Source organism: Eptatretus burgeri, chromosome 8 (assembly GCF_056783735.1).
Source record: "Eptatretus burgeri isolate ZD-2024b chromosome 8, Ebu_testis_v1, whole genome shotgun sequence".
Classification (NCBI taxonomy): domain Eukaryota; kingdom Metazoa; phylum Chordata; class Myxini; order Myxiniformes; family Myxinidae; genus Eptatretus; species Eptatretus burgeri.
In genome coordinates, this window is record NC_140968.1 from 45828979 (window position 1) to 45845163 (window position 16185).

At 46.0% G+C, this 16185-nt stretch overlaps 2 protein-coding genes across 16 annotated transcripts in view; both read right to left on the bottom strand.

Moving 5' to 3' along the window:
- C8H18orf63 (chromosome 8 C18orf63 homolog) overlaps nt 1–15626 on the bottom strand; it is a 211219-nt gene extending 195593 nt beyond the window's left edge. Inside the window, exon 1 of the mRNA XM_085891872.1 lies at nt 15449–15626. The gene's annotated coding sequence lies outside the window, so the exon portion shown is untranslated. The remainder of the gene's footprint in view (nt 1–15448) is intronic.
- The window catches only part of LOC147021659 (uncharacterized), a 91178-nt gene that overhangs the window by 49759 nt on the left and 25234 nt on the right, over nt 1–16185 (bottom strand). The window contains exon 1 of one of the 15 annotated variants that reach the window (XM_085891856.1): nt 32–110. The exons of the other annotated variants lie outside the window; for them this stretch is intronic. The gene's annotated coding sequence lies outside the window, so the exon portion shown is untranslated. Of the gene's footprint in view, nt 1–31; nt 111–16185 lie in introns of those variants that run through there. 15 annotated transcript variants of the gene reach the window in all.

Here is a 16185-nt window from a genome sequence, read left to right on the forward strand (position 1 = left end):
AAGAAGGAAGCCAATACTGAAAAAAGCCCACCTTGATTCCTATTTTAGGTATGCAAAAAACCTCTTCGGAGATTCTGGAGACATGTGGCAGAAAGTTTTGTGGTCTGATGAAACCAACATGGGACGTTTTGCCTAAATGCAAAATGTTACATTTGGCACAAACCCAACACAGCACATCACCCAAAGAACACCATCCCTACTGTGAAGCATGATGGTGCAGGTTCATGAAAAAAGCAGCATCATGTTATGGGGATGTTTCTCATCAGCAGGGACTGGGGCACTTGTCAGGATAGAAGGGAACATGGATGGAGCAAAATACTGAAAAATCCAAGAGGAAAACCTTCTGACCTCTGCAAGAAAGCTGAAATTGGAACCGAAGTTCACCTTTCAACATGACAACGACCCGAAGCACACAGCCAAAGCCATAATGGAGTCTTGTAATGCATGAGATAACCTAAAGTAAGTTAAAAAATAAAAATAAATCTACATCTACATCTACATCTACAACTCAGAAAACAGAATGATCAGTTCGATATATGGTTCATGACGGATTACATTATCTCAGACTTGTGCTATAGAGGCCTAACTCTAAGGAACAAGCACTCGTCAAAACACTCTGTGTCCACTCAACAATCTGAAAGCTATGCATTTACTTGGGGCTCAAAGAGACTCCTGATTTGTCAAAGAACAAGACAACATACACCCATAGAACGAAGCATTGGGAATGTTTTCAACGAGAAAGAGCAAAGATTACAGACTCTTGCCAGGACTTGTTTTGAGTAGCATTTGTGTTGATGTGGTGTGTCAACAATGCATTGGTGATGTAGGTTTATGTTCATACAGCAGACAAACAGAACTTTTCGGTTTTATTGTGTAGATTCACGTTTCAATCATATGCATTTTATTAATGTCCGGTAGTCACATTCTGTACATTCAAGATGTACACACGTTCTTATAGTACTTATTTTATAGATGCACTCACGTTCTTAATGCACACTCAAATTCTTAATAGTACAACTTCTATAGACACACATTCTAAATGTACACATTTTAGAGGTACACCATTGAAAAAAAGATGACGTGTAATACTGGCAACTACCAGATGGCATTTGTAGCAAACATTAGCACACTGTGTGAGGAAAGACAACAGACAAAGAAATGAAAAAAAACCCAAAAACAAAACCACTCACAGAGTGACACTTGGCAAAACAGAACAAAGTAGAATGGCACTTGTCTACTCATCCACCACGTTTCCTCATAACTAATCTACAACTTATTGAAATATCATGATATTGTTGCGGGCCGGGGTCGGTGGCGAGAACGACCGCTAGGTGGGGGAGGTTACACCGTCTCCCACCAGACTCCCTGGAATTGTAGGCCGTCGCTCCAGATAACTCCGTGAGGCGGCGGGTCGCAGAACCGACCGTGGTCGCCAATATCTCAACCTCGTAGTGTAGGGTCATTTTGTCCAGAACCAATTTACCTAATTAACTACGCGATTTCAATTACCAGGGAACCACGCCCTTGGCACGCCTTGCTCGAACCGGGTCACTTTACTAGCTGCGGTAGAGTTATAAATATATATACATATATATATATATATACATATATATATATATACATATATACATATATACATATATACATATATATATATATATATATATATATATATATATACATATATATATATATATACATATATATATATATACATATATACAGGGTGTCCCAAAAAATGTACTCACATTTTGCCTCCTCATAACTCATTGAATTTCTCATTTATTTTCAGATCAAACTGACCCTAATAATGGCAGAATTACGACTAGGTTTTGAAGAAAGAAAATTTATCATAAAATGCCACTGGAAGCACGAAAACATCATGGAAGTGCAAAGGCAATTCAGAAGACATTTTCACAAAGATCCACCAATGCGACGCACCATTGCTCGCATCAGAGATAAGTTTGAAACAGATGGAACTGTGCATGACGTCCATAAGGAGCGTTCATGAAGACCACGGTCATCAACCACCCCCGCAAAGGAAAATCAATTGCTGGAAACCCTCCACCGATCCCCACGGAAATCTGTACGACAAATGACTCGTGAGACAAGAATCCCAAAATCAAGTGCCCATCGCATTTTGAAGCGAATTAATTGGAAAAGTTACATTCCAAAATTAATCCACGCTCTAAATGAAGACGATCCTGACCGGAGAGCTGAATTTTATGAGTGGTACCTGGGCAAATGCGAAGAAGATGCAGCATTTCCATCCAAAATTGTTTGGAGCGATGAGGCCAGCTTCAAGTTAAATGGCTCAATTAACCGACACAATTGCACCTACTGGGCTCCTCAAAATCTGCATGTTACTATGGAACACCATTTAAACTTACCAGGGGTTACTGTGTGGTGTGGGATATCAGCATTGGGCATCCTAGGGCCATTCTTTTTTGATCAAACTGTCACTGGGGATATTTACTTCAACTTGCTGCAGGAATCCGTTGGTCCAAGTGTCGAAGAGATTTACTTTCAGCAAGATGGAGCACCTCCCCACTACCACCGTGATTTAAGGGCCTATCTCAAAGCAACTTTTCCGAACAGATGGATTGGGCGAAGAGGTAGTGTTGAATTCCCTGCGCATTCCCCAAACCTCACTCCAATGGACTTCTTTATATGGGGATATCTCAAAGATAAGGTTTATGGCTCAAAACCAACAACAGTCGATGAGCTGAAAGAGGAAATTGAAAGACAATGTCTTGCAGTTACAAATAAAATGATTCGTAATGCTGTTGAATCCATTGGTCCACGTTATCGGCTGTGTTTGGAACGTGATGGTAGTCAGTTTGAACATTTGTAAACATGCATTTATCCATTTATACATTTAACCATTAATCTTGTTTCTAAGTCAATAAAACAATGTATTTATTATCATTTAAAGAGCGAGTCCATTTTTTGGGACACCCTGTATATACATACACACATATATTGTTGGGAGTCGGTGGCGAGAACGACCGCTAGGTGGGGAAGTTTACGCCGTCTCCCACCGGTCTTCCCGGAATTATAGGCCGTCGCTCCGGATAACTCCGAAGCCGGCGAGTCGATTAATCGACCGTGAAACGCCAACATCTCGACTGCGTGGCATCGGGTTAATTGTCTAGATCCCAATATACCTAAATAACCACGCAGTCTTGGCTACCGGGGATTCACGTCGTCGGCAAGTCTTTCTCGAACCGGGTCACTCTACCGACTGCGGTTGAGTTCCAACTGGCGACTACCAACTCCGGCTCCGTTGCAGCCAAGCGGAAACTGCCAAAGCCATGCTGGTGAGGATTAACGGATTATCGGGGATGAAACCCCATCTGAACTCAGACCCGGACCATGCTTAACCAAATAATGAAAGGATGGAAACGAGCTGGGAACATTTCTAATAATATATTTACAATAAAATCAAAAGACAGAAGAGGTGAGACTTATCGCGAATATGCAGTGCAGTATTTACAATGATGAAATAAACACTTAAACAATTCTACTTATGGAGGGGCCCACACGCAGACACACACAAAAAGAAAAGAAACCCCGGAATTCTTTATTGGACCCTTCAGCCGATGAGAGAGAGAAAGAGAGAAAGAGAGAAAGAGAGAAAGAGAGAAAGAGAGAAAGAGAGAAAGAGAGAAAGAGAGAAAGAGAGAAAGAGAGAAAGAGAGAAAGAGAGAAAGAGAGAAAGAGAGAAAGAGAGAAAGAGAGAAAGAGAGAAAGAGAGAAAGAGAAAGAGAGAAAGAGAAAGAGAGAAAGAGAGAAGAGAGAAAGAGAGAAAGAGAGAAAGAGAGAAAGAGAGAAAGAGAAAGAGAGAAAGAGAGAAAGAGAGAAAGAGAGAAAGAGAGAAAGAGAGAAAGAGAGAAAGAAAGAAAGAGAGAAAGAGAGAAAGAGAGAAAGAGAGAAAGAGAGAAAGAGACAAAGAGAGAAAGAGAGAAAGAGAGAAAGAGAGAAAGAGAGAAAGAGAGAAAGAGAGAAAGAGAGAAAGAGAGAAAGAGAGAAAGAGAGAAAGAGAGAAAGAGAGAAAGAGAGAAAGAGAGAAAGAGAGAAAGAGAGAAAGAGAGAAAGAGAGAAAGAGAGAAAGAGAGAAAGAGAGAAAGAGAGAAAGAGAGAAAGAGAGAAAGAGAGAAAGAGAGAAAGAGAGAAAGAGAGAAAGAGAGAAAGAGAGAAAGAGAGAAAGAGAGAAAGAGAGAAAGAGAGAAAGAGAGAAAGAGAGAAAGAGAGAAAGAGAGAAAGAGAGAAAGAGAGAAAGAGAGAAAGAGAGAAACAGAGACAGAGAAAGAGAGAAAGAGAGAAAGAGAGAAAGAGAGAAAGAGAAAAAGAGAGAAAGAGAGAAAGAGAGAGAGAGAGAGAGAGAGAGAGAGAGAGAGAGAGAGAGAGAGAGAGAGAGAGAGAGAGAGAGAGAGAGAGAGAGAGAGAGAGAGAGAGAGAGAGAGAGAGAGAGAGAGAGAGAGAGAGAGAGAGAGAGAGAGAGACGAGCTGGGGGTCAGAGTCTGGATGGGTACCTGGCCGTCGGAGACAGGGGGGTAACTCCATGCTGTGGCACCTGCCAATGGTCGTCAGCCTGGTCGCAGTCGCATGTGGGGGACTCGTGGTTCGTGGCGGAGCTCGGGTGGTGAATCGTCGGGGTCCACAGAACTCCTCTCCCCGTAACAGCCACCGTGATGAACGTGACCACTCCAGAACTCCAGTACTTCTTCTCAGAGCGTGCTCGGGGATCTTTATCTGCCTCTCTCGTGAAACACACACAGCTCTCGCACTGCTCTGCTCTCAGACACCACCAGCAACAACGCCAACGACAACCCTCCGAGTCTCCGAGATAAATATCTCCTCCCACACGGGGAGGGGCCTTGGCGAGAATCATCTCGCTGTCCGTCCCTCATTGGCCCACGGCCGCACCCCACCGGGGCGGAGCCGTGGCCCCTGCTCGGAGACCCCACATTCTCCATGTGGCTCTGCTCTCGAAGAGTAACAGTATCCATGTTGTGTTAGTGCAAGAGTTAAAACGTTTGTGGAAGGAACGTTGGTGGGAGCAGCAAGGAACGGCTGCAAGACACTGCCCTGGCAAGTCAGAGTGCTTGAAGACAGCAGGTGGGTAGTGGATTGTGATGGGGGATGGATCAAGCAGATGGGATGGTTTATTTGATGGCTTGTTGGATATAATAACCTAATTAAAGTCTTCACAACACAGGTTTTCGAGCCTTCCACGAAACAAAAATGAAAGGGATCTGACTACACACGTACTTATCGGCATAACTAACTTTGGGACCTCAATGTTGAACGCGCATGGTTTCCAGATTCGTAACTATATATATATATATATATATATATATATATACACACAGTAATACCTTGACACACGAGTGCACTAACTTACGAGTATTTCAAGTTATGATATGTTGCTCGGACTATTTTTTGCTTTGTGTTACGAGTCTAGATCCGAGTTACGAGTGGAGCGAGCTTTGAGACGCATGCAGCCAAGCAAGCGAACACCCGCATCTCCCGCCTTTCATGCATCTCCCGCCACTCGCTCGTTCAGTTCTCTTGGTTATCTCGTTGAGTAGGGTCGTACCGTAGTAATCTGTGTTGTGTTAAGCTCTTGTTTTTTCATTGGTGCAGTTATTTTGCAATTAAGTAATTGTAGCAAATAAGTGTAACGGAAAAGGGAATAAAAAAAATAAAATGTAAAAAAAAAATTGTCGCAATTAAGTTTAGCGATAAAGTGAATTAAAAAAAAATAAAAATGTCTCAATTACGTTTAGCGATAAAGTGTGATGAGACCTTCAAATCTCCTCCGCCTATGTCCTCCACCACCACCACCTCCACCAGAATCTTCCGTAAGCCGAAGTTGTCTCATCTCCAAGGTAAATACACTTTATAAAACCAGTTTATTTATTTATATTCTATTTTATTGTCTTTGTATTATGTTTTGTATTAATTATTTATAAATACATTTCTCATTTTTAAAAGTACGTAACAAAGAAATTAGGGTGTTATTGGAGGGGCTGGAACTGATTGATGGTATTTTAATTAATTTCAATTGGGAAAATTGTTTTGATATACGAGCAAACCGAGTTACGAGCTCGGTCACAGAACGAATTAAACTCGTATATCAAGGTATTACTGTATATCTACATATATATATATATATATATATATATATATATATATATATATATATATATATATATATATATCCTCTTCTTTTTCTTTTCTTTTTCAACATTACTTGTACCAGGTGTCACACATGAATGGTGTGGAGGAGAGTTCATCGAACCTAACCATTTACTTTTAGCTCGAGACAATGCAACAAACCCTGCTATGGCGAGAATGATCCGAATGACCCAGCTTTCCCGACCTGGCACACTGTTCCATTCTATTAAAACTGGGCAAGGCCCTTATTTGTCTTTTTCTATTTGGTGGTGCCAAGCATTAATTGCTGGCTAGGGAGTGTGACTACTACTAGGCTTCTTTGCCTGCTTCCAATCGGGGGTGGAGGACACCCAGCGACCTCGGGGTTCACCTGAACATGCTTCTGGCGCTCCTACCTAAGGGGTGGCTCTCTCTAGCCTCCATACTGTGCTCTCCCAGCACCCACACTGTGCTCTCATAGCACCTATACTGTGCTCTCCTGGCACTAAAACCTACCGTGCTCCCCTGGCACTAAACCTACCATGCTCTCCTGGCACTGAACCCTACGGTGCACTCCTGGCACCTCTGACAGCCTTCACCTGCCAGGAACCCCCAAAGCCCTGGTGCCCTATTTCCCGACTCACCAACTTCCAATACCATATCACACTCCCAGCCGTACCACCATACCTTGGCCTGCACCTACCCCTCGCAGTCCGCCTGCACAATGGAACAGCAGCCAGAATGCATGTAAAATCCTCTAAGTCCCCCTAACCTACACTAACTTGGTTAAGAGACTCCTACCGACAGGGTACGTTGTTCACACTCACTCTCCTCATTTGCACAATCACGCCATTCACCCAAACACTTTAGTCATTCATTCCACAGTGCCAAACACCCAGCCCACAACACCATCCAACACCTTTCACGTTTATGTGAAAACAAAAACACACCAGTTCCTCCAATCCCACTTGGTCATCAAATTTAACTAGTACACTTTTTCATCAAACCCCAATCAATTTGTCACTACATCCGTCATCCACTGGCCTCCTCCACACTGCCCTAATCGTTTATTTCCAACAATTTAAACAAAACATCAAAATCTCTTCACCAGCCCCATGGAACCTCTGCATGGTTCCAACCAGGCATTTCAGTCTTTCCTCAAACAAGCCACTCTTTGTCATCCACTTGTTTCAGGTGCGTTTAACGCTCTGCCTGTAATGTCTCCACCACTCTTTTTTTCTTCCAATAATCACCCAAATCCACTCATGCCACTCTTATCCCTTCTGTCATCTCTCAATTTGCAACCACTCTCGATATAATTTTCAATCAAAATTTCCTACATCCCAATATAGCCTGCTTCTTTGGCTCATTGGAAGGGGAGTGAGGGAACGAATCCCTCATTACCCATTACATGACCCCGCCACCTTTCCGCCACGGCCCAAAGGGGTCACGTCTCAATTGGGGTTGTGGTCCACCCCCTCCTTTTCTCCAGGGTTCGTGGAAGTCAGGTGAACCCCAATCGGGGGGAGCGGCCTCCCCCTCTTCTCCAGGGTTCACGGAAATCAGGTAAACCACAATCGGAGAAGCGGCCTCCCCCTCTTCTCCATAACTCCCTGAAGACAGATAAACCCCACTCAGCTAGCCAAACCCCTCGTGTGCTCAGAAAGGTTTGAAGACCAAGTGACACACGCCAGTGCCACTTGCTACTCATCTGCACTCTACCCCAAAGTTCCTGTGAGGCTGATGGAGAAATTAAAATCCAATTTCTAAAGCCTGCTCCTGGATGCAGCACCTCTAACTCATTAAGAACCCATGTGGAGTTGTCCATTATGTTTTTGTCCCCTGTGTCAAGTTCTGTCTTGGTGGCATTTCTATTTCCCCTTGCACCTCAAACCTATTTCCTAAGTCACCACTCATTCCACGCTCAGGACTGCCACACACAGCAGGCTCCACCCATTCCAAGGTTATGTGTTCACATTCCACACACTCAACCTTGCCTGCGTACTGACCAACTGCCTCCCATTCCAGGGTTACATCCTCAAACGCCACGTGAGTACCCACACACGTTTCGGCCTTAGCAGCACACACTGGTGCTGTAGTCTGGAGTGTGGGCTCACAGCATTCATTCACAGGCACTCCGCACACACATTCAGGGGTCATGCATACGTGCACCTCATCGGACAGAGTCTCCTCATTAACATAAAATCCAATTCCTACCTTAAGCTCATCGTCCGCACCATGTATGCATGTACCCATGTACCTGCTTCCTTCCAGAATCACCTCGGTCCGGTCGCTTCTCTCCAGCAGGTTGCTCACCATCGATTCGCCACACTCCTCTGGGGCTGTCATCTCCACATGCTGGACCTGCTCAAAATGTGTTTCATTCGTCAACAACTCCATATGCTCCCTCAATGTCTCCATCACCAGGATTTGCTGTAATTGTGGTTTCATCCGACGAGTGATGTCAATCAAGTTCCGCACCACTAACATTACTCCCTCTGGTGATGTCACACATCCCACATTATTGTGCTGTCCTACTTCCTGGCTCCATTTTCCTTTCTATTTGAGTCGTTCATCCTCTCCGAGCCTTTTTAGTTGTTCATTATCTTTCCGGAGTTTTTCCATCTCCGCGTACTCCAACCTTGCTCTCTCCTTGAGTTAGTCAATTTCAAATTCATACTGCTTTTTGTTTCCTCTCCCACTGTCTCTCATGCTCCTCATTCTCCAATCACTTTGTTTCCTTCAATTGGTTGATTTCCCTTTCCTGCCTCATTCCTTGTTCTTTCACCATCTCCTCGTACTCCAACCTTACTCTCTCCTTTAGTTGGTCAATTTCAAATTCATGTTCGTTTTCTTTCCTCTCCCACTGTCTCTCTCGTTCTTCCTTCTCCAATCTCGTCGTTTCCTTCAGTTGATTGATTTCCCTTTCCTGCTTCATTCGTTGTCCTTTCACTACTCTTTCTTGCATTTCACTCTTTAATCTTGCCTTGGCTTCTAACTGTTCGATCTGCACAGTGTGGTTCCTTAAAGTTTCATTCTCCGTTCTCTTTCTTTCCTCTATTAACATCCTCAGTTCGTTTTGTAATTCCCTCTCTTTATTTTGGTGTTTTTGTAACTCAAAAGCTCTTTCCCATAATTCCTTGCTCATCTCCACACATCTTTCGCATGCTTCCTTCCCCAATTCGTCCATTCTCTTGCCGTATTCCTCGTTAATTTCCATTTCATGTGCCAGTACATTTCTCCTGCACTCCGAATTCCAAAGCTGTTCTGACTTTTCCAACAATTCTTCCTTCCTTTTCTCCAGATTTTCTCTCCTTTTTTAATCTCCTGTTCCAGACTTTCTCTTATCTGATTGCCTGTTCTTTCCTTTTCCTTCAGTTGTTGCAATTCCAAATCGTGTTCCCGTTTTTCCTTTTTCAGCTTTGTTTTTCATTCTTCTTCCAAGTTTTCCCGATCCCGGGAGTTACTAATTTGCTCTTCCTCTATTCTTTCGTTCAGTTTGCTCTTCTCTTGTTCCAACTCATGGGTACTCCACACTACTTTCCTCATTTCTCCCTGTCGTTCTTCAAACTGTCTTGACTTTTCTAACAATTCTGCCTTCCTTTGCTCCTGATATTTCTCTCCTCTTTTTATCTTCTGTTCTTGGCTTTCTCTTATCTGATTTCCTGATCTTACCTCTTCCTTCAGTTGTTTCAATTCCAAATAGTGTTCCCGTTTTTACTTTTCCTGCTTTATTTTCCATTCTTCCTCCAAGCTCTTCCTATCCCGGAAGTTACTAATTTACTCCTCCTCTATTCGTTTGTTCAGTTCGCTCTTCTCAAGTACCAACAACCTACGGGTAAACCACTCTACTTTAATCATTTCTCCACGTAGTCCCACGCCTGTGTTGGCTAAGTCCTCTTCCAGCACCCGAATTCGTTCCTGTGCATCGGCCAATTGTTGTGACTCCCTGTGCACATAATCCTCCCGAACCTCGTCTGTGTTGGCCAAGTCCTTTTCCAGCCCCCGAATCCATTCCTGTGCATCGGCCAATTGTTGTGACTCCCCGTGCACATAATTTTCCTGAACCTCGTCTGTGTGCCGTTGTGCCTCATCCAATTTAATTTGTAACTCCTCTATATAATTCTCACCACACCTCCACTGCTCCAAGGCATCCGCCAATCGTGTATGAATCTCGCCAATGTACGCGTTGGCATCCTGATTCGTTTGCCATGGCGCATACCGTGTCCACGTGGTTTGAACCGGTGGGCGGGAACGATTTCTTCGTGCTGTGCGGTTCGTTGAGCTATTCATAGTAACCTTCTCCCTCTTCGTGTAGTGCTTTGGTGGAGCCGCGCCGCCATTTTGCGACTCCATTTTTCTTTATAATTTCGAAGTTTTACACCCGATCCGCTCAAAATAAAATCAAAGCAAATTTGGATCGTTTTATTTTTTTATTTATTCCCATGCCTCTCGTAACCAATGTTCGGGGTGCGAAATGCACCACAGGTCCAAATAACCCACTCCTGACTACCAGTGTTGTGGATTCAGTGATGGCGAGATTCGCACCCGACTCTTGACCCCAGTGTTAAGGATTCGGACGACGGATGTCAATCACCACCGTCTCCGGGGTTATAACACAGGCTGGTTCGGCACAAATCGCGGGTTATGCGCCTCAGATCACGATACCAAAATACACCTGTGCCTTGCCAGCTGGGGGAATAGCCCCCGGCTACAGACTGGATTTGTCAGAGACCGAGCGGAGTCTCCCAGTCCGTAACCCGTTTGGGTTTTATATTCAAATTGAGCGGATCATTCCTCGGCACGGCACGAACAAACCCAAAGCGGCAACTTCATACGAATCAGCCAGATTTATTGGGGACACATCGGGGAACACAACACAAGCAAAGCATGCACGACAATATTATAATCAATCTATAACCCGTTCTTAACTAGGGAGCTACGGATTACGGGTTTCGAAGGGGACCCGAGTGAGATAAACCTTAGACAACATGCAGACAAGACACAGAGTATTGGTGATGCTTCATGGACGAGATGAAAAGTGTCAAAGGCCTGAATGCGGCTCGTGACAAGCCGATGTCCACGGATTCGAGCAACCAAGCTCAAACACGCCACGTGGCAAAATGGCGGCATCGTCCATTTGTCGCAGCCCTCACGCACGCAGCCTCAGCACGTTCAGACCCCGCGAGGTCGACTGCACGGTGGTATGATCCACGGTGGTATGCTCCAGCTGGCTTTTCACAAGGTCCAGCATACAAGTCCAGGCCTGGCCTGTTCACCACACAAGGCCAAATCGGGGTGTTGGGCTCCGCAGGCGGATCGACAAACGTGTCGAGGACCTCCTCGTAAAAGTTGATCACCGACTCCACAGCAGCCAGTTCCTCTCGACGCCGATTGCAGCCTCCCACTAGTCGTTTCTATACAGCAGAAATCCTCACTTGACACTCAGGCTCAGTTACTCCCTCGGCAGATGGCAGACTCGACCCTCAGGTTCAGGCCGTTCCTCTCTTACAGATCGCCAACCACAAGCACCGCGAGTTACTCCCTCAGCAGATCGCCGACTCGACCTCAGGCTCAGTTACTCCCTCGGCAGATCCACCACTGCCTTCCCGGCGCTCGCTCGCCTCAAAGCCGACTGGCTCCTCCCTTCAGTTTCACTTCCTTCTCGAGGCCACTCCCCTCTCAGAGCGCTGGGTGGGGACCCGTATGGAGAAGAGAATGAAGGAGAAGAACCTCTCGGTACACCACCACTGTACGAACACTGAACATGCCTCATACACCTCCTGACACACATGTAACGTCCATTTACCGAACATCCTGGCTAAACATGCATTTAATGGGGGATCTGGGCTAATCCTATATTTAATAACACACTAAGGGCCATTTCAGCAACAATATATACACATATATAGTCATGCGCCGCTTAACGACGTTCCAGGCAACAACGGATCGCATATACGACGGATCTGGCAGCTCTGAGAAAAAAAAAAAGTAGCTGAAACATTCCATTCGCCTAGTGATGTAGCCGACGTAGCGCTGCCAGTCGTATAAAAATAGCACATACAATTATGTACGCTGTACAGTACATAATACTTGATAATGATAATAAACAATGATGTTACTGGTTTATGTATTTACTATACTATACTTTTGTCGTTATTTTCGAGTGTATGCTTTCTACTTATTAAAAAAAAAAAAAGTTCACTGTGAAACAGCATGCCGTGTCACGCAGCATTGTTCTACTGTACCTCTTGTGTTTACCGCGTCTCTTAATTGCATCATTTTTCCGTGTGCTTGTTTTAATCTCGTGTTGTTTTGTTCATCATGGACCTTAAGCGTACAAAATCCACTGCTGATATTGCCAGTAAGAGGTCACGTCGAGTGATTGACCTGGAAACCATAAGGACACCATATAGCCTAGGTGTCTAGGTTTGTGTAAGTACGATGTTCGAAAACGACGTTTGAAAACGAAAATAGGCTATACCATATAGCCTAGGTGTCAAGGTTTGTGTAAGTACGATGTTCGAAAATGAAAAAAAAAAAATTATGTTCGCACAGCAACGACGTCGCTTCTCATAAAGTAACCCCATCGTTAAGGGGCGCAAGACTGTGTGTGTGTGTGTGTGTGTGTGTGTGTGTGTGTGTGTGTGTGTGTGTGTGTGTGTGTGTGTGTGTATGTGTGTGTGTGTGTGTGTGTATATATATATATATATATATATATATATATATATATATATATATATATATATATATATATATATATATATATATATATATATATATATATATATATATATATATATATATATATCTTCTTTCGGCTGCTCCCGTTAGGGGTCGCCACAGCGGATCATCCGTATGATCCGCATAGTGATTTGGCACATGTTTTACGCCGGATGCCCTTCCTGACGCAACCCTGGTCGCCTCTTACGACACAGGGATATGGTACACATATTTTAACCGGGGTATACACCGGCCCAGTATACTGGTACTCATTTCGCCGACCTCGGAAGGATGACAGGCTGTCAACCCCCTGGTGTATTAATTCAGTGGCCCAACGGGGCTTGAACTCAGGACCTCTTGGATCCCAAGCTGCTGCCATAACCACTGCGCCAACACCAGGCATATATATATATATATATATATTCATATATATATATATATTCATATACACACACACACAAACATTATATATATATATATATATATATATATATATATATATATATATATATATATATATATATATATATGTATAGTGTTACGGCTGTGGAAATTCGCAAAACACCATGAAGGGCCTGTAGGTGAGATAACTCTAAGTACATGTGTAGTTAGCCCCAAACCCGTTGTTTAGAGGGAATTTATGTGATTCATTTGGGCTGTGACGCTTTGAGATAGCCGTTTTTCTGTTTTATCTTTATTTTCAACCAACCACGTCTCACCGCCATAACCATCAAACCACCACCGATAAACCCTCCACCACCCTCACCTCTCTCCTTCTATGGCCATTCCCGCACCACCTGTGAACACTGAGCATCGGGCTGTCTTGGACTCGTTCAAGATACGCACCGAGCCGCGAGTGCAAATAGCGGCCTTTCCGAGGGAGAATTCGGATCAAGAATGCTACACGCCCACTTCTGATCCGTCCAATCAGCAAGCGCGGAGCGGCTTGGCCCCACCTCCAGGCGCGTCTGTGTGAAATCCATATATGCAAATTCTAGGATCAGGGGAGGTTCACGCCCACTTTTCCTCCGTCCAATTGCCGAACGTGGCTCCGCCCCCGAGGTCATTCTGATCCGGAAATTTGCATATTGTTTCTCCTGCCGGCCTATAAAACAGCGAGCACCAGGCGAATCGTGGCAGAGTCAGTTTTGGTGGTAGAGCAGAGTGTACCAGTGGGGGAGTCAGTTTTTGGTTGGAGAGCAGAGTGTGGCAGCGGCAGAGTGTGGCAGAGAGTGGAGTCGGGTGGCGAAGGCATCGATCTGGGTTCTGCAGTCGGCTGAGGAGAGTTGCGGGAAGAGGCCAAGGGGCTCGGGTCCGAGGCGAGAAGGACAGCGGTCGGCGTCGAGGTCGCGGTGGGAGATCGCTCGTCGCGGGACCCAAGCCAGCAAGCCATTCTCCCTCCCTCAGGGCATCAACAATTCCCCCTTTTCCCCCGCGCTGAGATAGTACAACAAAGGGGGCCCCGTTCCCACCTCACTCCAAACGTCGTGCCAACGAAACCCGCAAAGGAGCACAGAGTCGGGGCACAGCCACGCGGCCACATCTGCGGCTCGTCCGCCAACGCGTCACGAGGACGCGGGTAGGACCCACCCGGTCTCGCGGACCTGGCCGCTCCTTCAGGTCCCACGCACATATTGGCCTACAGGCCCGTCTGCCCGCTTGTCTATGAGGGTGGCTTCTTTCCTTTGCTTTTGAGTAAATGTGTGTTGGCGCCGTCTGTAAAGTAGAACTGTATAAGTGTTGCCGTGGGTGCCTGTAGTCGGTAGTAACTCTGCGTCATTGTTTCTCTTGTTGTAACTGCTACAGGTGCATTTTGACTGTTTGGCTGTATATGTGTGCTTTCCGTGTGTCGCGTAATAAATGTGCATTGTGTGAACTGTTTTCCCGTTTCGCTTCGTCTTTTCTTTATTGACCCTCCATCCTGCTTCACGTAAAGGGTTCGTCGTGGGCTTAATACGCCCGATAATTAATCGGAACCGTCGAGGCCGACGATAACACTGCTCGGTTATCCCGATAGCACGGAACGGACCGCTTAAGCGGTTCGTGTCCGGAGTCTACCTGCGGCGAGGTACGATCGCCCGGTCGACCATCCGCACAGGTACTTTGGTAGATCGAATTTGGCGAGCAACCCTATCCTGCGCGAGTAGGCAATTGGCACGGTCGTGGTGGGGTTAAACCCCCACCCGTGACTAGCTCCCGGCGTTGTTCCGAGAGGATCACGACAGAATTGTCCGTTCCGGTGGGCGAGGCGGCCGCCATTCGAGTCGAGCGGCCGATCGCACGCCGGCGGGCGCGAATTCGCAACAATATATATAGTGTTGTGGTTACCAGATTCGCAAACCACCATTCAGGTCCCTTAGGTGAGGTATCTCGGTAAGTGCATGTGTAGTTAGGCCCAAACCCGTTGTCTAGTGGGAATACATGTCATTTATGCGAGCTGCGACTCTTTAGGATAGCCGTTTTTCTTTTACTATCTTTATTTTGGACCAACCGCCATGATCACAACCACAACATCAACCACCGACCACAACCACCGCTTCACCACAACCGCCACGACCTTTACCGTCACAACTCGCCACCATCGCATCACCGTCATCTCGCGCCACTCATGGGCACCGATGCTGGACTCGTGTAGGGCGCACGTTGAACAGCGTGTACAAAATCACGGATTTTCTGCTTCAAAAACGGATCAAAAACGACACACGCCCACTTTTTGCCGTCCAATCGGTGAGCGAGGGGCGGGTGGCCCCGCCCCCAGGGCGATCGATATATGCAAATTTGTGGATCAAAAAGCCTTCACGCCCACTTTTTGTCGGGCCAATGGGGAGCGAGGTGAAAGGTCAAAGGGAGGGGGTCAAAGGCGAAGTTACGGGGGGATAAAAGGACGGTGTTCGTCAGTCAGAAGGGAGTCAGCAGAACGGGAACGAGAGAGTCAGCAGAACGGGAGTCGGAGTCAGCAGAACGAGAACGGAGAGTCGCAAACAAGAACGGGTCGGAGAGTCAAGAAGAGGAGAGTCGGAAGCAGAGGGTCAAGACTTCGCGGGCGGTGGAGCTGCTCGTCGTGTGCGTTGGAGTCGGAACGGAGGGGACGGAGCTGTGGAAAGGCGGCGACACCAGACGAGGGGGTGCTCGCGTCGTGCAGGAAGCTGCACCCGAGGGAGGCCGACAGCGCGACCTGGCCGAGGTGGAGACGCTCGTCGCATATAATAAAGATCCTCTATACCCCGAGCATCAGCAACCCCCTCCTGTTTCCCCCCGCGCTGAGATAGTGCGACCAAGGGGGCCCCGTTCCCACCCCCT